At 31.0% G+C, this 24,935-nt stretch overlaps 1 protein-coding gene across 1 annotated transcript in view; it reads right to left on the reverse strand.

Annotated features, from left to right (window-relative positions):
* The window catches only part of Axud1 (AXIN1 up-regulated 1), a 76,729-nt gene that overhangs the window by 27,685 nt on the left and 24,109 nt on the right, over positions 1-24,935 (reverse strand). Inside the window, exon 2 of the mRNA XM_011507515.1 lies at positions 16,480-16,559. The gene's annotated coding sequence lies outside the window, so the exon portion shown is untranslated. The remainder of the gene's footprint in view (positions 1-16,479; positions 16,560-24,935) is intronic.

Consider the following 24,935-nt stretch of genomic DNA (forward strand, 5'->3'; position numbering starts at 1 on the left):
AAAAAAAAAAAAAAAAAAAAAAAATAAAGTAAAAATAAATTTTACCATTTTATAATGATAAAATAATCTAATATAAATGTTATAAAAATATCAATGCGATTACATTGTATCTTAATCGAATATTTAAATGTATTCTTATGTTACCAATGCCAAGTTTTATAAGCTTATCGATAAGAAAATGCCTTTTATTTTTCTCCGAATATGATAATTTAAGAGAATTAGTATGCCAAGCTACTATTCATTATACTTATATTGTATAAAAGTATTATTTTACCCCCTTAAATTACGAATATAATTTATATTTCTAAACATTAACACTAATAAAACACGATCATTTTCAATCAAAATAATTTAATGAATGTAAATCACGAGTACTAATTATCCGTCATGACAGCCTCTCATTACAACGATAGCCAACTTTTTTCCTACCCATAGTATTTCAGTTTAAGCACGTAATACGAAATTCCAATACCTAATGTCTATTTTAAAAAATAAATCGAACGAAACTTAACAATCGATTTTTAAATACATCGCGCAGTTACCCTCGATTAGATTCAAAGCAACAGCCGAACAACAATAATAATCGACGAGATAATAATAACGAGATATTTCGTACGCATAAAATAATTTGTATGGAAAAAATGACGATGATCATTACCTATCGGGGATACGCAGACTTTTGATCAAATTCACTTTTATTTTCTTTCTACGGACTAATCATTTTAAGAGACACTATCCTTACCGAATTCGTGATCTTCTTTCTGATTTATTCGAATTTTTTTTCCCTCTCCATTTCCCTAATTAAACTTACCAACGACTACTCAGTCGAGCACTTAAGTGCAATAATTGTTCATCAAAAATGTCGGGAAGCGTATTCATGCTCGCATAGTACCTAATATATTCGTAACTTAAATGTCAATTACGTTCAAATTATAGTTTAGATTGTTTAGTATATTTGTTTCGTCAACTGGTATTTTGGCGTTTTTCAAACTAAAAAGACAGACGTGTGCAAACTGTAAATATTTTTGTTCCAGTTAGAATACATTATCACTTGATATATGTTTCACGTGAAAATAATGCTTCATGTTTACAAAAAATATAAAAATAAATGGTATTCAAATGAGTTTAAGGACAAGATTTCTATCCAAATATTTAAATATAATCATACGAATACATGATATTTTATATGCTATATTCAAGGGAAAAGTTTAACTTTCTGAAAAATTACTAAATTTAAATGAATAATATATGTCGATTTAAACTTGTTCTTTAAAATGAAAAAAAAATCATTATCAGAGAATATAGTGATTTGTTTTTTTTTGTTTTTTTTTTGTTTTTTTTTGTTTTTACACAGAATACATTATACATGCTGTTTCAATTTTCTTTAAAATTATTTTCTATGGTACGATGATTTTGCATGATAATCATTTCTTAACTGTTGTATCCTTCATTATCCTTGCTCTTACCGTATAAAAAAGACATAAGAATAAGATAATCTAAGCTTTATAATCTTATTTGTCAAATAGGATAGAAAAATCGTTTTTTAAAAGTCTCATGCAAGGTTTTGTAAAATGCATGGAATCTGTATGCGAGTACACACGAGTACATAATTCTATTAAAATTGATTTAGACTTTCGTAAAGTATTTGCGATCGTTTCCGTCATGTTTATAACTTTTGTTAAAAAATTTAATATTACGCGCAGTGTATGAAAAGTAGATAAGCCGATAAGGGGATGATGTATACAACGATAAAAAAGAAATAAAAAAGAGAAAAAAGTACTTAAATTCTTGAATTTTTCGAAATCAAAAAAAAGAGTCAAAAGCTCGGTATTACGTATGACGTACTCGCTCGTTATCCAGCACTATGTCCAACATGTCGATGCGCCCATTGAAAGAGTTGCAAAAGAGTAGAACGCGATAGAAGATTCGCGGCAAAGCTCGCGAGCCAACGAAAAAAACTGTGAAAAAAGTAAAAGGCAAAGTAAGAAGTGAAGGAAAAGGATGATGACTACCAACTTCTCATAACTCCCAAGATATAACAAATCCGTGTGCCCGTGGATACACACCGAGCTATGTACATGTGTATATGTATATGTATATATATATATATATTCAGAAGGCCGGGGGCAGAGATGCTACGTGGAAACAGAGAAGAAACAGAGCAAGTCAAATCGACTCGGCTAGAGTTCGCCGTACTGGATATAGGCGCTTGCTTATATTCCCGAATACGTGTATAAACAAACACAAGCATACACTGTATTACTATACGAACATCGAGGTATTTCTTTGCTTGAATGTATGCATACAAGCGCGGAAAATGTTTATAAGTGTGAGTGGAGTGCAAAGGAGAGGAAGGCACAGCTTGTTGGGAGGGTGTATATTGGAGTTTGTAAAAGCGGGAGGAGACTGGCGGCAAGGGAAAGGGAGGACTGCGGGAAAGGTGATGAGGAGGGGTTGGTACTGCTAGATGTTTCTCTCTCTCTCTCTCTCTCTCTCTCTCTCTCTCTCTCTCATCTACTAGAATCGATCTCACCGCAGTGTAGTGCTATAGCAATCCACGTGCATAGCGAACATACACCTTCATACTCACCCTCTCAACCGTCTTCTCACCCTCGTCCTCATATTCGCCCCCTCCCTCTCACTCACTCACTCAATCTCTCTCTCTCTCGTTCATACTTAATCTTATGAGTTTATTCATTTTTCTCTACAAACTCCAATCTTATACCATATAACTTTCTCTACTCTTTATAATTTTTTCTTTTTAATATTTGTTTAATTTGCTTCTCACTTTCATCTAGACTTTTCAACCATTTTTGTATTATATTTTTATCTACTATATTATAAAATTATTCATAAAATACGTACTTTAATTTGCAATTACTGACTCCTAGTTCTGAATGTTTTCCTTTCTCCTCCGTTATATCGTTCATCGCTAATCCTATCAAACCGATAAATATTTCTAATACGGAAACTAACAAACCCGGCATTCTACTACATTCTACAACATTACTGCAGCGCAGCTTAATGTGGAACTTGATGTATACTGCAGAGGACACATTTTTTCTTTTACTTTACAAAAAAATAGAAGATGCGAGAACAAGCGAGAACAGGGTGATACGATGAAAGCAGAGAGAAATAGAGAGAGAGAGAGAGAGAGAGAGAGAGAGAGGCAAAATTTAGAAAAAAATGTGCCGTATTGATCCTGTCGGACGAGAGAATATTTTACGTAAAAATTTCATAGTATGAGTATTTCGCGTATACTGTAATAAAAATACTTGCACAACTTTCAATGAAATGATTATTTAACTTTTATTCTTTTTCAGTAATATTCAAATTTATTATTAATATTTGTAGTTAGTAAAGTTTTTTCAATTAAAAGATTGATTAATTTTTCGTTTTGTAGAAGTTCCTATAAATGCAGTTAATTACAAAGCAATTATCGTTAATGCAATCGGCTCAGAGGGAAAATAAAATATAAAATCTTTTCGAGACTTTAAAAAATATTATAACGAATTCATAAAGAAAAAATTGTGTTTTACAAAATTTCAAAATTTATATTTATGCTGGATTACTTAATGTATAAAGCATCTCTTTTCAATCGATACTCTTACATTTCGATTCCTTTAATAATCATTTAATAACATTGAAATGTTGTATTTTAATAAACAATCCTTATATATATATATATATATAAAGTTATTACATTTATAATCTTCAAGTCAAATTTAATAAATTGCTCAACTTATATAGTTCCATAAGAATATTGAAAAGCATTCTTTTTTTTTTCTTCTTTTTTTTTGAAAAGTAATTAATAATTTTTTATTCTGCTTATGTAAATATATATTTATATGGACTTCTAGAGTTTTCGATATTTGTCAGGATATGTAATAATTTGAATTAATATCATTTTTGAGGTGTATTTGTTTTTCTTTTTTCTTTTTTCTCTTCAATAATAAAATAATAAATTCTTACTTATGAATGGAGAAGATAAACCTTATATATTCAATGAATGTGTGGCAATTGTGAGAAGTAAATATTTTTTTCAATCGAGCTAGTTTATTTATAGTAAGCTAACAATAATAATCACAAGGCTTAGATGATAAATAGTTTTGAAAAATGTTATAAATTATTTCTTCAATTAAAGGTATTTGTGAATAAATAAGTTTAATTATATAATCACATATTTATAGCGAATAGTATAATGAATATATTAAACAAAAATATTTACTCAGCTAATAGAAGCTACAATAAACTTTTATAAACAACTATAATACAATAATAGCATTTACTTATTAATCATCGACTATAATGATACACGGTTAGATAATAAAGAAATTTAATGAAATGTAATTGTGCGAAAATTGCCGTTTCGGTGAAAATTCGTAAACTTTATATCTGCCGTTAGATACTGTTGATATGTTATCTATAACAATATACTCATGTATAATGTTTTATGAAAAACCGTTGTTCTTAAGATTCTTGCGAGTGTGATACAAGCGATACTTTATTTGAAAGATTTATCTTTCACCGAGGGAAATTTCAAAATTTAAGTCCATCAAAATATATTTTATAACTTGTTATCTTATGAGAAACGAGGAAGCAGAGTCTGCTGCTTACATCATTATATTTATTATATATCACAAGCCTCTTCGATAATTTAAACATTGAAGGAATCGAAGCCTGCTTTTACATCTTCGCATTAATATTGCAAATACGAGGAGCCGACTTGGGCTCGCAAGAGCCAGTCAAGGAATTCCATTTGGGAATCTCACGCGACAATAATTACGAATTAATTCGACGTATAAATCAATTGCAGTGGCAGGTACGAGTGGCGCAAGCACGTAACAAGAGACTATCCATGAAAGCGAGATTTTGCAGACGATTGCGAAAGTGCCCGCGTGCGGTAAATGCCTTTACGAGGTTTGTAAAAGTTCAGGCGGCCCTTTGCCCACACCTACGCACTACCGGCGCCCCATTCACTACGTGCCACGTGCCCGTCTCCCACGGGACTCTCACTTGCAATCCGACGCGCATTCCAACGACTTCGTATCTTTCTCTATATGCTCCCCCTCGGCACTCCACCGGCCCGCAACTTTCATTCAATTTGGATTTGGAGTTTACGGCGAGCGCCGGTACGTCAGCAGGGATGCTGTGCACGGAGACAGCAATGAGCAATGACATGCGCAGAAGGAGGGCCGGGATACCGACGTGTAACTAACTCCATCCCCACCATTTCCCAACCATTCCCCGCCATTCCTCACCTCTGAGTATCATAGATTATATATCTAGGGATTGATTGGCGGGTATCGTACGCCTCGTGTGCTTTGTTATTGCGAGGCTATGGATCATTGGAAATGAATTTCCTCGCTCGGAGTCTTTGCTTCCGCTTATGGATATATTGTAGTGTAAAGTCACCTCGTCGATTATTTCAAGAGAGCACTTTATTTTTTATTTTTTTATTTTATCGCTAAATGTTATTTTTTTTTTTTTTTTTGGCGGAGTTGAATAAATTACCATGAAAACTCGGCTTCAAGTTTCATGCTCGACATACAATCTACATGCTAAGCAGCAAAGGAGAATATCAGACTTGTACAATAAATGCTATTTATTTATTTTTACATTAGCTCTATCCTTTTAATTCTAATCGTACAAATATTTATAAAACCATTAGCTCTTAAAAACAAAAGTGTCTTACTAGTTTCATTGCGTAATTGAAATACGATAAAATTATCAATGTTAGAATAATAGAAATTTTAATCGTAAGACAAAAATTGAATGGTATTTTGGTTTTTAATTTCGGCAGGTTGATAAAAAATGATAAAATAATCAAAGATAATTATTTATCTACTTTATGAAATTATATTAAATTTTAATAAAGTACATGAATATAAGAATTAGTAGGATAGAAGCGATTAATTATGAAAAAAAATCACGATATAAGAGACGATACTAAGATTTTTGAACGTGAGAAAATACAAAAATAGAAGATACTATAATAATAATGATAAGGATAACAACAACAATAATAACAATATTAAACAATAATATATCTATTCTGCGATACAGAGAGAGAGAGAGAGAGAGAGAGAGAGAGAGAGAGAGAGAGAGAGAGAGCTGAGATGACATATACGTACGCAGCTCTTACATAAGTGCGTATGCAGAAATAAATTGTACGTATGATTCTACGTACGTTTGGAATAATCAGAGTTATATATCCATGCTAATACAATTTCGCACGTATTAAGATTTTATGAATTTTCCTCCCCCCCGCCCCCGCCCCCTCCCCCAACACCCCACCCACACTTTTTCCTTTAAGCGCATATATTTTGAATACCTCGCTTTCGATTACACGAAGCAAAGGTGTAACAAGATTGTGTCTTAATCAATAACAAAATAGCACATTGAACCAATATTTTATATAAATGCGCAATCTATCTAAAACTTTACAATACACGCTAGTATAACGATCGCTCTAGATAAATCAATAATTTTTAAGAGCATATGAAAAATGCCGTGGCATCGCATCCTACACAACCCACCAAATGGACTACGTTAACTCATTTCTATTAGTAAAAATCTTGTTAACATTCGAACTCGCACAGACGAATAAATAAATCTGAACAACAAAGGGTCGCATTTATTAAGATCATATTGATTTTAATCTCGCTAAATACATTCAATAAGCAATATCGTTTGGATATTTGGTGTAAAAAAAAAAAAAAAAACAAAACAAAAACAAAAAACAAAAAAACCCCAATTCGACATTTCGATGGCGCTTTATTTATTGATTTTTAAATTTTTGTTGCTCCACCCATCACGGCTCAATTAGTATTCCATCTATACATACATATTGTACATCGATGACGGGCTTCGATGAGAGTATTGCAGACGCTCTCATGATAGTCCAGTTCAATAGACAATGAAACCATTGCTTTATAAGCTATAGGGTCAGAGAGCACGAAGGTGAGTAAACACACGTCGCTAACCATCAACACGCCTACACAATCGTTGGCTTATGTGTGACGCGCGTGCGCAAAGTTCCGAGCTCACGCATACTCATCGCTCCAAGTAGATACTATAATTTTATAGAGTGCTTTCAATGCTTTCAATGTTAACAATGTATCTACATGTAAACGAAATTTATACGCATGTAAGCCTGTGTCTTGCATACTTTTTTCTTATTCTTCTACCGAATGTTCAAATGAGATTGTTTGAGCAATTTGTGCGATTTATGCGTGTACTATGCCGAGCATAGATTTTTCCTCTAATATTAATTTGTAATTTATAAAGACTGATGGAAAGGGGTTGATCTTCTTTCTTCTTCTTCTTCTTCTTCTTCTTCTTCGTCTTCTTTCAATAGTGAAATTTCACTTTACAGCTCATCGAACTTCAACTTATTCCTACTAATATTTTTTCTTCCCATATTCTTTTTCTTTTTCTCAATATCTTTTTGTTTGTTTTTTTTTTTTGTGTTTTTTTTTTATTTTTGTTTTATCGTCTCTTTATAAGCAGAAAGTAATGAAGGCATCGTGCAGCTCCTTATGCAATAACTTTAGATAAACGTAAAATTAGAAATACTTCTTAATTGACAGTATTACACCAGAACTAATAATAATGGATAGAATAATCATCTGATTATGTATAATAATCAGGATGACAAGGACATCGATCAGATGCTCGAAAAGCTTGTAAAATTGATAGCGAATAATTATGTTTGTTATATATAAAATAATACAACAGCAGAATATATGCAATTGAAAAATAATTTTCAGATATAAGATTCATCATGGCCTCCGTTGTGAATTTATAAGTTCAACAATATTAGTTATACTTTTTATTGTTTCATAATGTCACGTATTTCAATTGTATAATTTATTTATATTTTTAAATTAATATTCCAAGGTGGATTGAAAGAACCTTAACATTATCTATCGATAAAGATAAATGTGCTATTGAAGCTATACGTTTAATGTATGTAAAGCATGTAATATTAAATAATCAAATGCTACCTTAATATGCTTGGTACTAGCACAAATAAAAAATTTATTGTTTATAAAAATTTAATATGTGATATAAATTAAGTAGCCTTGATTTTAAACATAAATATACTTAGGGATTTCATTTTTTCATTGTTTTTTTATATTATGATAAATAGACAATAATAAATTATACGAAAAAGGTTTTTATTAAAAAATAAATCTAGCACTTTATATATCAATATGTTACAAATATTTCAAAGCTGATAATTAGAATATTAAAGAAAACAATTTTATTTTAATAAATATAATTGTACATTTTTATTAAAAAATCTAATCTCTTTAAGAAAGTCTTGGAAATTATTTCGAAAGCATTTTGAATTAATGTTAAAGAATAATAAATGAAAATAACGTATTGGAAATTGTATATAATATTAAAAATATTTTGCTATGTTCAATAATATTTTTTTTAATCTTTATAAATAAATATACGTTAGAAAATCGCACGAACATCTATGCTGCCATTTGTTGCAAAATATGTATTACACAATTTTTTTTTTTTTTTTTTTTATATAACTAATCGTTTAAGAATCGACCAATTTCATGATATTTGGTATAGGGCATTTTAATAAATATTCTATATAAAACTATAAACAATATTATTGAATGTAGCTGTATCATATATGATTAAATATAATTAGAATGTTATAGAAATGATAAAATAATAAATAATAAAGTTAATTTGGTTTTGCATACAACAATTAGGCATAATTCAATTTTAAGCGTATTTTACGAACCTCGAGTTTATGTTGGTAATATTTTCGAATTTCTGCGTCAAGAAAGGAAATAATCCAATGGCATAATCACGTACTCATCAGCTGTTCACTGATTTACTGCCATTTCTGAAAGGATATTCTTCTTATATTTACGTGCATTTTCTACATAAATAACATCATCAGCATTATGAACTTTAATTCAAAGTATTTTTTATAATATACGAATACCAGTAATTTATTTAATGCAATAATAAAAGCATAAGGCTTGATATAAAATACTGCAGATTAGTGTGGATAATAAATTTTAACTAAATAAATACAGTTTATTTTCTATCTTTCGTTACCTTATAAATCATATTGCATCATATTGATTATTATTGTTTACAATTTTTTATCATTCAATATATATATATATATATATATATATATATATATGATTCCAACTCACTCTAATAAGAATAACTTCTTTTATTTATTGAACATCATTATTAATTACAAATTACGTTATTGAGCCGTTGAAATTAATGCGAAAATGATATTTTATTCAAGAATATAATTGCTTAAATATGAAAATGATATTATACACAAGAGTTGAGACTAATGATTAATACATTTTATTTAATCAATTAAAATAAGTTATAATGTTAAAAAAAAAAAAAAATAACCAAAAATCAATGTACGTAAAGCGTAAAGAAACAGGAAGAAAATCGCTAAACCACTATATGATTATATAAAATCTGTAAAATATATAAAATTTATAAAAGTTAATAATTAAAATGTTTAACTAATATCTTTTAGTTTATGCTAATAATATATAATAATTGCTTCTGTATTGTATTTGTATTTGGTGAAAAAGCGTGTGAGATTTTGTACGTTTTGTGAGCTAACCTCGAGCGTCCAAATCCAATTTTTCTTCCTCTGTCGATTCAGTTGTGAAAATTCACATATCAATCAAGTTATCGTTGGACTGATTTTTTACGCTCGCAAGATTTGCAGTCTTAAACATAAAATCCTTAATTTAAGCAATTTATATTTTTAACAATTTACGTAAAAGTCATTGACTTATACAAAGTTTTATCATCCTAAATGATAAAACTGTGTATAAACAGCCAAGGTGTAGAAGGTCTATTTTCAAAATCAAAGATAAAGACTTTTTACAAAAATGAATATAAGTGTGTGATAATTAATAATTGGAAAAATTCATCTAACATAATTTTGCAACGGCTTTGGCTTTATACTTAGGAATAATATAGAATATAACCAAAAAAAAAAATTTAAGCTCTCATATTGCACAAATGGATAAATGGGCGAGTAGAAAAACTAATGGGAGCGATATTAACAACTCGAAGGAGATCGGTATAAGGACGATCACTACATGGCTACACCCCCGAGCGCTATATTAAATGCTATCTTTCGCAAGTGAATGGAAAGGTAGCAATTATTAACAAAAAGGAATCTTTCAAATACCTCTGTTGAGTGTAAGATTAAATCGCTCTATGAAATCACCGTATTAACAACATTCGATCGGCAACTACGAAATAACTACAATACGTATGTTTACGCACCTGAATCTTTGATTTTATCCCATTCATATATTATCCTTCACCTATACCATAATCCACATTATCCACAAGTGGATATTATTTTTTATTTGGCTTTGTTTGCACTTTCACTGACTATACGAATTCAAAAATAAATAAAAATGGTATAGTATTTATTTTATTGCAATTTATAAAAGATAAAGAAATATTTTAAGGTATAAAATAGGAATGAAAATATATTTCATCAAAATAATATCTCTCGCCTTATATTATATTTCAGACGATTACATATATATATATATATATATATATATATATATATATGAAATATAATATAAGGCGAGAGATATTATTTTGATGAAATATATTAATTTCGTTGATTATAAAAAGTTGACAGATACTATGCTACACTCGCATGACAAATGTAAAAAAATCTTTAATCTAATTAAATCACGTAGACCGATTAAAGACCAATCTAAAATGAATTTATTTATTTTAAAATCTACTGTCGCTCGTTAAAAACTTGTTATCATTATTATAAAAGATTATTATAAAAGATTATTATAAAACATTCATTGATTTCATATATGTTGTAAATGCGAGACTCGAGACTCCCTTTCTCGTACACTTTTTTTCATTTATCCTCAAAGCGTTCTGCACGTACTCGAGCCTCGAAGCAACAGGAGACAAAAGCATTTAAGCGCGCGTATCAGACTCGCATGGGAAAAGGGTTCGAAAAGTCTCCTTTCTTGTTAAGCAATTAAGTTAAGATGATGCATTTGCGTATGCGCAAGTGGATGGGTCACGTGCAGATGGCCGTCGAGCTTGTACTTGGACGCAAAACGATGGTGAAAATCGTGTGTGCATTACGCGGGTAAAGCCCGAGGAAAAAGTGCGGATATGCGAGATATGCGTTGCTCGTGTTAATTAACGCCTCCACTCGGCCGAAAAAGGTGCTTTGCCTATGTACGGAAGCATTTGGAGTGCGGAAAAAGATCGTTAAGCACAAATCTAACGGCACTCAAACGGGAATAGAAAGGCTTTGTGTATTGCGTAATTATCGTACGTACGTTCGATTGATTTTTCTCGTTGGGATATTAGACAGACAGTGGTGACATATCGATTTTTCCCTTTTATTATTATTATTATTCGTTATTCGTTATTATCCGTTGTTATTATTATTATTATTATTCTTAGTAGTAGTAGTAGTAGTAGTAGTAGTAGTAGTAGTAGTAGTAGTAGTAGTAGTAGTAGTAGTAGTAGTAGTAGTAGTAGTAGTAGTAGTAGTAGTAGTAGTAGTAGTAGTAGTAGTAGTAGTAGTAGTAGTAGTAGTAGTAGTAGTAGTAGTAGTAGTAGTAGTAGTAGTAGTAGTAGTAGTAGTAGTAGTAGTAGTAGTAGTAGTAGTAGTAGTAGTAGTAGCCTTTTCAAAATGTTACCAAATGAGTCTCGAGGCATATCACGAACAGAGTTTTTGAAGCTTCGATTTTATTAAAAATTAAAACCTACAGCTTCGCGTTGCAATATTAAAACTATTTCTCATTTAAAGCCGCTCTCTTAAATATTGAAGCATGCGCCCGAACTTAAAAACTATACGTACTAAAAGAGGAAAGAAAGAAAAAATTTGAATTAGTTAAAGCTATAACTGCAAATCGGTAAACAGAATATAATTGCCTTATTACGCTCCTTCATAGTGTTCTTAAGTCATAAGAAAGCGTAAGGGACGGAGTCGACAGTCTGATTTTCGTAAGAATAATTATAAATTTAAGTCCGGCGGTGAGTTAAATTTCACGAGGCTTAAGAATCGGGACGCTCAAGATTAAAAGCTCAAGGGATAAGATTTTTACTTGCGTGCGCGGTTGCATTATCTACATTTCAGTCTTCCGATGATAATATGATTTGAAAGATATGAAGGACGGCAAGGGCGACAACGGAGTTAGGAACATCCTCGGACACGGGGCCGCCCATGAAATAAACTTCTGGTTAACGGGATCGGGGAGATGAAGCGAGGTCAAGCGCGAAGAAGAAGAAGAAGCACAGGGTAAAGGGAAGACGGTAACAATAAGTGGACGAGGGAGGGAGGGAGAAGAGAGTGCGAGAGTGAGATAGATAGATAGATAGATAGATAGATAGAGAGAGAGAGAGATAGATAGAGAGAGAGAGAGAGAGAGAGAGAGAGAGAGAGAGAAAGAAAGAGGGAGAGAGAGTGTGTGTGTGTGTGTGTGTGTGTGCGCGCGCGTGCGTGCGTGTCTGTACAGCGTCGCACTTTCTCACGATCTCTCGCTCGCCTCTAGCCAGTCTCGCTCTCGTGTGCAGCCGTGACACGAGCTCGGTCCACGTATCCACTTGTTTCTCGCCTAACCTTACCCAGCTCCTTCGTCCGAGTCCAAGTTCGCGCACGGAATCGCCTGTTGTTCTTCCGTGCGTTCCCCATCCCTCTCCCACGTTCTCTCACGAGAGGGAGATAACAGCCATTCATATAGCGCTGAGGAATGCAAAGGAGAGACTTGGCCGCCACCGCCGCCACTGCTACTACTACGCTTGTATGAAACTTTCAGCCGAACAAGTATTGGCTTATGGCCTGAGCTACTCTCGTTATTACCGAACACTACACCGTGGATCATTGCTCGCTTTTCTTTTTTACGCTTTCTGCTTTCTCATGGATGAATTGCTCTAATAAATTTGCCACTCTTCTGATTTGTTCGGTGACTGAGATGCAGTGCTGATAAATAACATACGGATTCGTAAACTTGTTTTCAAGATTCGAAATTGGCTATCCACAAAGAGCATTCTCTATTTATCAAACGGCTTGTAATATCTATCTATCTATCTATCTATTTATCTATATATATATATATATATATATATATATATATATTTATCTATATATATTGAGAAATGTAAATAATTGGGTGAAACATTATTTTGAAATTTGATGGTATAGAATGCATTACGTACTCTACGTTTTATTTAATTTTTAATGCTTAAACACGGAAAATATTTTCCAAATAAAATATGCAAGAGTTACAATTTTTCGTAAAAAGGAGAAAATATTAGCTCACCATTCAATTTTGGATACATGTATATTATTATCATATTAATACAATCACCGTTATTTATATCCTCGTATCTCACACACATGCATCTCATCTTGTCAAATTTCCTACCACTTTAGTACATAATGTTTTTTCGAGCTAAAATAGTTTGTAAATTATATTTTGCGCACCTTAAAATTTAGAATTTAGAATTATGCTTGTAAAAGCTTCATCATTTTCGGCTGAAAATAACTATACGATAACGTATTTTCTATTTCGCGGCCAACTCTGGTTTAGCTTTATTTTGACGACGTACAAAGAAAATAATAATGTTTCAATTTCATTCTGATAAATGATTGTTCTGTGTTACGCTAATAATTATTAAGAACTTCTTCTATTTTCATTATAGCTGGTAATACAATCTATTATTAAATTCTTAGATTAGATTGCTGTAGCACTCTAAATTTATGGCTTATTCAAGTCTTCTATAAAACTAAAAATGTATACAAATGGATTGCAGTTAGAAATTATAGAGTTATTTTTGCAATCAATTTTTATATTAATTTCAATATAAATATTCAGATAAAATTGCAAAAGGCTTCTTGATTTACAGCAAAGTGTTAAAGTGTATTTAATTTTTATATTAATAAATTATCACTATCTTATCCATTCTTTGATGTTAAATTTGTGGATGTGTTGACTTATCACCACAAGATTGTATAATTTTTTTCTTTTCTTTTTTTTTTTTCCCCAACAAACAATGAATTCTTTTTCATCAAACTTCAATTTTGAAATTTATTTAATTAAATTTAATTATAACGAAACATTTGATATTGTGGACAAAATAAAACGATTATAATGAAATTTGTTTTTCAAGTAGCTTACCTTTAATTAATTTAACCTATTTCTCCTTGATTAATTTAACTATTTAATTTTATTAGTTGCTTAAAAATTTGATTAAATGGGGGAGGGGGGGGGGAGGTTATACTCGTATAATCTTTAATCATATATTTAAAGATTTTAAAAATCAAATAGATATTTTTATTCAATTAATCACTGATTTTATTTTCATATTTTTGATTAAACGAAAGATGGACAAATATTCTTCTATTAAATGTTCTATCAAAAGTTATTAAACAAATAGAATTTATTTCTTTACAATTATAATCTATAATGCTTTTCAATAATGTGAATTTAATTTGAATTTTATAATATTATTTAATAAGATAATTAAGAAGTCCACATAAGTTCACCCAGATTTGCACACACAATACGTCGATTCATTTATAAATTGTGAGTAAATGCCTGAAAATAATTAATTTATAATAATTATAAACTATAATTTTAAACAAATTTTTAACAAATTTGATTTATTATTTATTGAAAATAATATGCATAAATGTTATAAAAATTTATAATTTATATCAACGATAAGATTATAGTTATTAAGATACATTGTTTATTAATATTACTTCAAGAATTTAAGAACATATTTTAAGTTTTCCCTCACATTTAAGTAATAGTAAATAAATAAAAATGTACACTATTAATGAAATTAATATTGTTATAAAACAATAAAAAATTATCTGTAATTAATTTGCAAGTTAGGCTACGTTTATTATAACAGGAGAATGTATGAGTAAAATAGAAGTTCAACGCTAAAATATTTATTGGTGTCAGTTAGAGTTTTTCATTTGCGTTGAATAATTAATTTCTTCCTCCCGCCAAGTGCTACTTGAACTATAAGCTCAGTTGGTAGATAAAATATCATAATGTAGTCCTTCTAAAGTAAAATGACAAATATGTTCAATTGAAAAATCAATATCAATAGTTTATCATCGATGCTTGAGTGCTATATATATAAATATATATACCACTTGTATAATATTCAACTAATTACTAATAAATATGAGCATTCATTAGCATAAACAGAATTCTGAAATCTAAAATTTAAGAGATTATTAATATTCATCGAAGATTAACAGGATGTGACATTATTTTATCAAAGAAATTATGTACGCTCATGATCTATGACTGAAAATATAAAGCAAATCCATGTGTTAAGCATATCCTTCCGACAGCGAATGGAGAGCGAACTTTTATGGATCTCTACACGTGCCGAGGACTCGATAAGTGTCCTCCACGTTCTTTTCCGACATTCAGAAGGATGCACGTAAGAAAATCAGAGAGTTAGAAACGTGACAGGGAAGATATTTTTCATTTAAATGCGAAAAAGATCTCGCATCTATAGCAACAAATTTTCATCGTTAACTTAAATTCGTTCAATCAAGTGATACTTGTGAATTATATCGATAATATGGTAAACTGTAATAATTAGAATCATTATTTGTACAATTAGCCTCGAATAAATAATTTACAAATAATAAAAATAACCACTCGACAGTATTTAATAATAAATTTTAATAGGCATTCAATACGTTATGATCCGGATTATCAAAAAACTGCGCCCACTTTTGTTGAAATTCATCATAAAACTGTGAAAATAAGCATTTATTGCTCCGCGACATCAATCAAATCGACATTTCGTGGTCCTTTCCCAAGGAGAGAACATAATTATTACTATTTTCCAAGGCTCAATGTTTATACTATCACAAGCGATAGTTAACGCTTAATGCTGGACTCCGGCTCTTACAAAAAGATCATAAAAATGAAACGTTCGTTTAAATTGAGCTGCCTAGATTTATTTTGTTGGATATTTGCTACTTTGCAGTTGAAACAATGGAATACGTTAAAAGAACTAATATTATAATTTGACATAAATATCGGTTCTTCGTTAAAAAAAAAAAAAAAAAAAAAAAAAAATATTATTATTATTATTATTATTATTCAACTTTTAATCAGAAATATGATATTTTTAATATATTGTATTTCAGAATATATTTGTTCAATTTTTTAAAATTATATATATATAAGATAATTGAATTGAATGAATTGTTTATATTAATACTGATAATGAATAGTATGGCAATATTTACCGAGAATTTTAATAAAATTTTTAGTTTAAAATCGATCCATATTATTTTGTCGATATTAAGTTTCTATGTATTTGCGCTACCGACACAGCACGGGATAATTTTGAAGGAACTAGACTTACTTATTAAAGGAGTATAAGTAAATTTCTTAATATACGTACGCTTACCAGCCCTCATCTCACATGGTCTTAATATTTATCAGGTCAGCGATGATTTGATCCGAGTTTCCGTTAAAGAGTTTCTGAAATGCACAAAAAAAGTGCAAAAACTGTCAGAAAAAAAGAAATACAATTTGGAGAAAAGATTTATTATTTCTTAAAATTTCAATGAGACTGATAAAACTTCGTAATCAAGAAAGTGCTAGAATACTTTATAATTAATTAATAACTCTCAAGAACTACGTAATTTTGAATTCGCGATTGCAAAACTTTGGAAGTCAAAATTATATAATGATTAAGTTACACCCTTAAATTCAAAATAAAATTGTATTTAAGAGAAAAATTTTAAAGTAAAATTTAAGAGTAAAATATATGTCTGTAAAAAAAGATCATATTAATGCGAAAAGTATACGAATAAATATTGATATTATGTCAAGTTTATTAATTAAAAATGAGTATAAAAATAAAGTTACAAAAATGAAGAAATTAAACAGATATTTATATTTAGTATTATTTCTATAATTACGATATACGATTTGTTAAAGTCTCTATTTTCATTGAACTTTTTTTTGCAAGCAATTGTAAATTCTGAATACCACTTTACCTTTGTAATTTCAAAATTCAGACATAATGTAAGCGGTAAAATGATGGTAATGTAAAAAATAAAATATCTCGAGTATTTAATTATTATTATTATATTATTATCTATGATTCAAGATAAAGTAATTCAACACTATGATAACATCTCCTAATCATTAATATTTTCTTACTCGAGATTTTGTAACAAAGAAATTTAGCGATAAACTTAAGAAGAAATTTAATAAGAACTTTAATTGAAAAATTCACTAATAAACAAGTAAATTATTAACTTTGTAATATATATTTCCTTTAATTACGATTAATTAAAATTTATCTACAATCCTCATTCAATATTTGGAACGAACAATTATAACAAAGACACGAAGGATTGAAAATTGTTAATACTTAATAATTATTTACAAATTACAATGACAATAGGCATTATTACAAACAAATACATTCACTCTTATGATAAAAAATTAATCATACGCAATTGGTGTAATTGAATATAACGTATAATAAGTCAGAGTATTTTTAATACAATTTTTACTTATGTAAATAAAGAAGAAGATTCGTTTCATTAGTACCCTTGAATAATTCAAGTTACAAGTATTATTTCAGTACGAACTGAAAAGAGGTCAATAAGTCAATGTATTTGGCCACACAATTTTTAACTTTTTATAAGCTAATATTGATACTACTCATAAATATTACCTGTATAATGATTCAACACAAGTGTATGTTAGATAAAAATTAAATATTTCAATCGTGCAGAAAATTACTAATAACAATTTTTAATCAATATGTTTTATTACTTTTCAGCAAAATTTCTAGCTTCTTCATTGATTACGATAATGGCAATAATTTTTTATTTGTTTATCATATTTTATAATGCAATAAATATTATTTGAAAAAATAGTATGTATATCATATTTTACAAATTCGTATAAAAAATTTTTTTTTTAAATAGTATTCAATTGGATAAAAAAGAAGGAAAAAACATTCAATTTAAATAGAGTAATTGCAAAATACACACGATAAACAATAAGTATCATAATAATGTAAATTTTAGATCTACGAAGGATTAATAACATTATTGTTAATCTAGGTAATTGAATTTAGTTTTCGAATGCGCCATGAGAAAATTGTAAACGAGAGTACAAGTGTTTATGTTAATGGTATAATTTAAATACTAACAAATGCTGAGGTTTCCAATTCAATGAGAGATAAGAAAAGAATCGAGATTACATATATAGAACTTTTATAAAGGAGAGTTAAAGTAAATAAGTATAAGTAAATAGTAATTTAAAAGTAGTTTAATAAAACATTTTTTTCATAAAAATTTTCTAAAAAAGTTCAAGCTTAAAAAGCTTATGGTTATTGTTGAATATAGACAATTAATCTAGAAGCGAAAAAATTAAATAAATATATTCTGAAAATGAGTACTTATCATTATCAAACAGCTATTGAAATTTTAATATACAAGCATTTTTAATATATAAAAAAAAAAAAAAAGAAAATTGTTTCTCTTTCATCAGTAATATTACAAACTTTACAACACAAATGTAAGAAAGATTTATCATTAAAAATAAAAGCTGAATAAAAAATAGCGAAATATATATATATATATATATATATGTGTGTGCGTGTGCGTGTGCGTGTGCGCGTGTGTGAGCGCGCGCGTGTTTACATATATACATATAGAATCTAAAGAAAGAATCTAAAGAATCTTTAAAGTATGCACGATATTTTACATAGATTTAGATCGTTGGGTAGAGAAGTTCACTGTTATGATATTGATAAGCTAATTATCGTCGAGTCTGCAATACTGCTTAATTAGTAATCAAAATAAATGGTAATGACAACGATAAAATTACTTCAAATGATTAAATGTATTTTATACAGACATTACGAACGCTTTATGAAATCATGCTTTGAACGTGATCAGTAGTTACTTGCTTCGTCATAATGTTTTTATCGTAAATCTGTATTTTCATAACGAATCGCAATCCATTCAATTTTAATCATAAACTTATGAGTAAAAGTTATAAATAGTTATAAATACGAAGGACAATTTTCATTTGGCTTTATAAATTACGTTATTATATCAATTTACAAAAATTATATTAATTAATAATGTAAACGTTATGAATAAATATAATCGTTTCCATGACTTCGGCAATATTGCAAATAATTCAGTTGAAACAGCTATACTTGTATATTTATCAACTACTTAATATTTATTCATGAAAAAATTATATCTGATAATATACATATATTATAAATAATAATCGTCGAGTCAAATGATAAAAAATTCTAGATAATATTATAAGATAAAAATATTTAATAATATTTCAATAGATAAGAAACGAGAATGTTAAACACTACGTATACATTGATTTGAGTCATGTGATTTCAGTATGAAACGTTAAGGCTTCTTAATTACTTTTTAGTGCATTAAACTCTTACATTTCGTTAAAAATCTAAGTTTTACGTTATTCAGCTTATGTATAAAAACACGTTTTACCGTTGTTTTTCATTTAATTTGTGCATTCTGTAATTGACGAATGAAATAGTCATTTATTTTTCGCTATCTATTTTGCTTTGACATTATGCTACGTTTTTCCACCGAATCTAATGTATTCAATTAACATTAATGGTAGAAGAAGAAGAAAAAATTATTACATTGAATAAATTTTTGCGGCAAAAAAATTAATTTTTATACGAATGAACCAATGTTAATAATTAAATGTAATATCACATTCTTATGGATAAAAATGATAATACATAATTTTTTAGTAAGCTTTGATAACTACAAAAATATTAAAAAATATACAAAGAAATTCTTGCAGAAGCTATAAAATACGATACTATGTAATAAAAATAGATCATAGAATGTTGAAAAAGTATTTTCTTGAAGGAATTCGGTTTCTTATTTAAAGTCGCTTGCTATAGAAAAGAGTTACATTAAGTTTATTCAAACGTTTGGAGTGTAATTTTGAAATAAAAAAATAAAAAAATAAATAAATAAATAAAATAAAAAAAAAAAAATCAAATTTGTATTTTATGTCATGATTGCTTCGCCAAGATACACAATAATAAAATTTATAAATGATTATTTTCAATCCATTTGACAATAAAAATTTTAATAGTTTTTCCAAATAATTAATACGAGAAATTATAGAGGCTGAAAAAATTCGTTTAATTTTTTATTCTACCTTTATTGAAATTGAAAATTTATTAATTAAAAATTATAAGACTAGCATTATATCGATTGGGTCAAATACAATTAACGCGTTTTTAGAAATTGAAATGCTACAAAAGTGCATATTATCATAATTTCGATATTCCATTATACTTGATAATTAATCATATGTAATTACAAAACCCTAATTGAAACAATGCTGAGACATGAAAAAGGGAATCGCTCATGTCACGTGACAAAAAATCCTTGTCTTAATGATATAATTTACATGGGCGTTAAAAGGGTAAAAATGACAAGCAATAAAGTGGAAGCATATAACGTAAAGCTAATGATTTGAAAAAAATATAAGCAATCGATGGTACAGAGAGGTGTGCCTTAATATTTTAGCGTTTGAAAGCGGCGAAAGGAAGATTACAAAATGCAAATAATATTGTAAAAGAAGAGAATTTCAAGATCACGAATGGCGCGAGTAGCTTCTAGCTTTGGACGAGTGAACGCGAAGCGCAAGAGTCGTACGGACATTTAAGACACGCGGACTGGAAAGAGGGAAGGGAGCGAGAATGGCAGGTAGGCGAGGGGTTTGGTGAGCGAAGGGGGTGATGGGTCGACGGTGAGGGGATGGCGAGGTAAGGCGGGGTGAGAGAACGGAGAAACCAAGGAAGGAGGCGGCGCTCGAGTGGCAATATCGAAGATCGAGCTCGAGCAACGAGCACCGGCGTAGGCCATCGACGGCCCGCCGAGAGACAGGAATAGAGTCGAGGCGCCGTGACGTCACGCGACGGCGTCGATGTTCTCTCAAGCTGCAGTACCGCGACGCAGGGCCTCGCGGTGCTACGTCTCCTCCGCGGGGCGAAACAACGGTGCGAGCTTTTACGCAGTGCCGCCTCTAAGCGTCGTTATCGTTGTTTCCATCCGGCCGCGATGACGTCACGCTAACACGGCCACGTGCACGATCGAACGAGAGAGAGAGAGAGAGAGAGATAGAAAACGAAAGGCAGCGCGAGGATGGGAGGGGGGGGGGTAGCGTCGTTGCACCGACTCGACCTACGCATTTTATTTTTCTTCTTTCGTCGATTATTATTAGCCTGACCTTTGAAAGTGATCCGCGACGACTGATTTTTTAGTGGTGACTGCACGCGCGGAAAACGCCACATGCCAAATGCCACGCCAACGCCAAAGCTTTTTTTCCCGTCTCTTAGACGAGTATTTCATGCCGTTTCCAGCTCCGACCCCCCACCTTTATACACACTCGAGCCTCGATGCAATTGGAATATTATACGATTGACTTGCAATCGCGATGTCCTTAGGCAATGGATTAATAACGTGCTACTTAGATTCATGATCGCAGGGTTGTTAAATGAGTAAAGCTCGATGCGACCATTCGTTATTCGTAAGCTCTAAAAATTCGTCCAAGAGCAGGGACAAAAAGAGCATGGAACAATCGGTTTTACGAAGTGAACGCACACTCGTGCCTCATCTCAACCTACGTACCGCCAAACATTTTAATCCATGGATAATGGAAATGAAACATTTTAATAGAAACTAACTAGCCTAACCTCACTATCGAGGACCCAGTCCTGCCTGAAAGGCTTACATTGCATTGGTATATAAATATAGATTGGTAAAACTACGAACTGCAATGTTATTCATCACTCGGCAGTATGAAAAGTAGGCTACCTACATTTCCTACTAACTACGTAAACGAGGCTTCTGCTTACCTGTAATCAACTAACTGAATATCGCAAATATTTAAGGTGTTCTAATCAGTCCTTTCATACGACCCCATATTTATAAAATTAAAGATAAAAATCTTCATCACTTATCGTCATTTCGACAAAGTTTCGTCAATCGAGTCATTTACGTCGTTTCTTACGTTTCACACTATCACGCTTCCATATATAACCAGCGAGGAAAATCCGCAAATAGGCTGTACTCAATGTGTTTATCCGCCAATAGAGCGCCATTATTATCGCTATGTGCATTGGAAATTTCTGCCTCTCTTGTTCATTGAAAAAAAATGTAAAAATCGATCTTGGGGAATAAGAGCAGTACGTGACTCGGAAGTTAGGGAAAACACGCGGCGCGCCTAATGTACAATTGTCAAATACTTCGGGCGCGCGCGCGCGCGAGAGAGAGTGAGAGAGTGAGATTGAGAGTGCGTGTGTGTGAGAGAGAGAGAGAGAGAGAGAGAGAGAGAGAGATAAGGGGCTGACCCAGTTTCGAGCTTCGAGACTTCGTGCAACGGACGAGCCAAAACCTGTGTGCTGTCAAGCCTTCCTAAGACGCCATCGACGTCATCATCCTCGTGGGTAATAGAAAAATTTCTCAGCTATAGCCCAGCATTTACAGTATTATTGTATTTACATGGATTCGAGGATAACACGAATTCGATCTTCGCGGAGATTTTCTTCTGGCTGCCGTGCATCGACATCTTTAACTTTCTTCTTTTTCTTTATCGCTTTTATAGTTGACTCACGGAGACATTTCGCAAAGCCGATTGCGAATACTGTGCGACAGACCATTCAAAAGCCCATATAATCGCGAATAATCGAGGGTTATTATTTAATGATGATTTTTTTATTTATTTATGTCATTCGTATCTAAATTGACAATCTTCGTTAGAAAGCATTCATCGTTGATGCATCGTTTGGATTCTCAATTTTGTTTACTAAAGATGAAATATTCATAAACGGAGATATCAAAGGCTCGCACAACTCTAACTGATTTGCATGATTCCTGTTGCAATCATGCGGAAAGGGCATTGAATTGAAACTCATATCTCGTAATTAACGTATAATTAAATGTCTTATATATATATATATATATATATATATATATATTCGCAACATTATCAATTGACAAAGCAATACAATTACAGCCAATGACATTCACGAGACTACTTATACTTCTACAAAAAAAGACTTCTAAGATTATTAAACTCCATTTGAATGAAAATACGAGGGAGCGCAAACGCGTTCCATAGACTCGTTAAAATATCGATAAAACCGAGACCTTGGTCTCTCCTTGCAACTATAGAAATTATGTCCTTCGTATATTACATGACATTCCAGTCGTACATTAAGAAGGGTCTAATTGAAAAGAAAATTGAAACTACTATACGACGACTTAATAACCAAACGTTAATTTCTTTGCCCCGAGTCTCCCCTAATCCCTCACATGAAATATTTTGCTGATTTTTCGCTGGTTTTTGACGGGTGGCATTCGTTTAAGCAAAATTCATCCGACATCCACGTTATTAAGCATGCGATATAATGAGATTTTCATTGTGACCTTGAACTCAATTAAAATTAACGCGTAATTATGTCAATGCTTACGCTCGCGAGTCGTTGAACGCAGAATATTTTATTTCCCTCAACTTAAATATGACTTCGGATGTATTGGGCATTAATAACCAGGGCTGTTAAAAGTAGAAACAGCGGGCCGCTATCAGAATTCCGGAATCGAAATTTGTATTCGCGAATAATCTTAGTAAAGTAAGTACCCGTTATAAAAATGAAATTCATCCAACGATGATTGTATGCTTAGCGCCTAATGCAATTTCCACCATCGCTACAAATGCCCAGGAAAAAGAAAGCGCTCGAATCAAGAGACGAGGATGAGGATAAATAGATAGATCAGATGGGGTGGGATGGAATGAGATGTGGGGAGGGTAGAGAGGGATAACAGACTCACACATTTATTTTTTATCGGATGTGAAAGCATGGTTAGTCTAAGTGGCGGGGTGGATGCAAGTGGAACGGCGTCGCGGTCTTACAAAATACCTTGAGGATCGTTCCTCTCTCTCTCTCTCTCTCTCTCTCTCTCTCTCTCTCTTTAGCTCTCTATCTCTTTATCTCTCTATCTCTATCTCTTCCTATCGACGAGAGACTGATAATCCTTCTTCTGCCGTTTCGTTCCATGGCCGACGATATTTTGCAACGATCATTGTTGGGTAAAACGGTGCGTTGTTACTGGTTGTCGAAATAGCGCAAATTTCTACGAGATAATACTGACTCTCTCTCTCTCTCTCTCTCTCTCTCTCTCTCTCTCTCTCTAGTTCGCGAATGAGCGAGAATTAAGAAGAAACTTTAAGGAAATGAACTAAAGGCCAAGATAAATATTTCCATACAAATTGTTGCATACAAAATAACGTAGACTTTCATTGTCATCGGAAAAAGTAACTTTTTAGAACGGAATAGTCCTTCCTACATCTAACGCAACGTTTTCGCTTGGCGATTCTTTTCAATTCTCATTTTCTTTTTTTCTTTGAACGCCCGTGAATCATGATGAAATATTATTTGTTTCTCTAAAAATTCCGATTAATTAAAATAACTTGGATACGATGGGCTCATACTTCATTGAGTATTTTAATTCTAATATCCGTTTATTTACGAATTGCTGCTTTAAATCTGCGCATATCAATATTATGTAGTAAAACGAATAATTTGACGAAGTTAAGTGATTTGGCTGGTTGACAAAGTTAAGTGTTTGACAATTAAAAAGAATATTTGCCTCTGTCATAAATTGTAGATGCATAACTGAATAAATCTGCAGTTTAAAATAGTTAATATTGTTTTATTAATAGCACAGTTTTGTTGAAATATAAATAAAACTGCACTATCTGTATATGTTAGTTTATAGTTTTTAAAAGTTGTGCAACAATTCTTCAATTCTA

This window comes from Ceratosolen solmsi, unplaced genomic scaffold (assembly GCF_000503995.2).
Source record: "Ceratosolen solmsi marchali unplaced genomic scaffold, CerSol_1.0 scaffold6, whole genome shotgun sequence".
Classification (NCBI taxonomy): domain Eukaryota; kingdom Metazoa; phylum Arthropoda; class Insecta; order Hymenoptera; family Agaonidae; genus Ceratosolen; species Ceratosolen solmsi.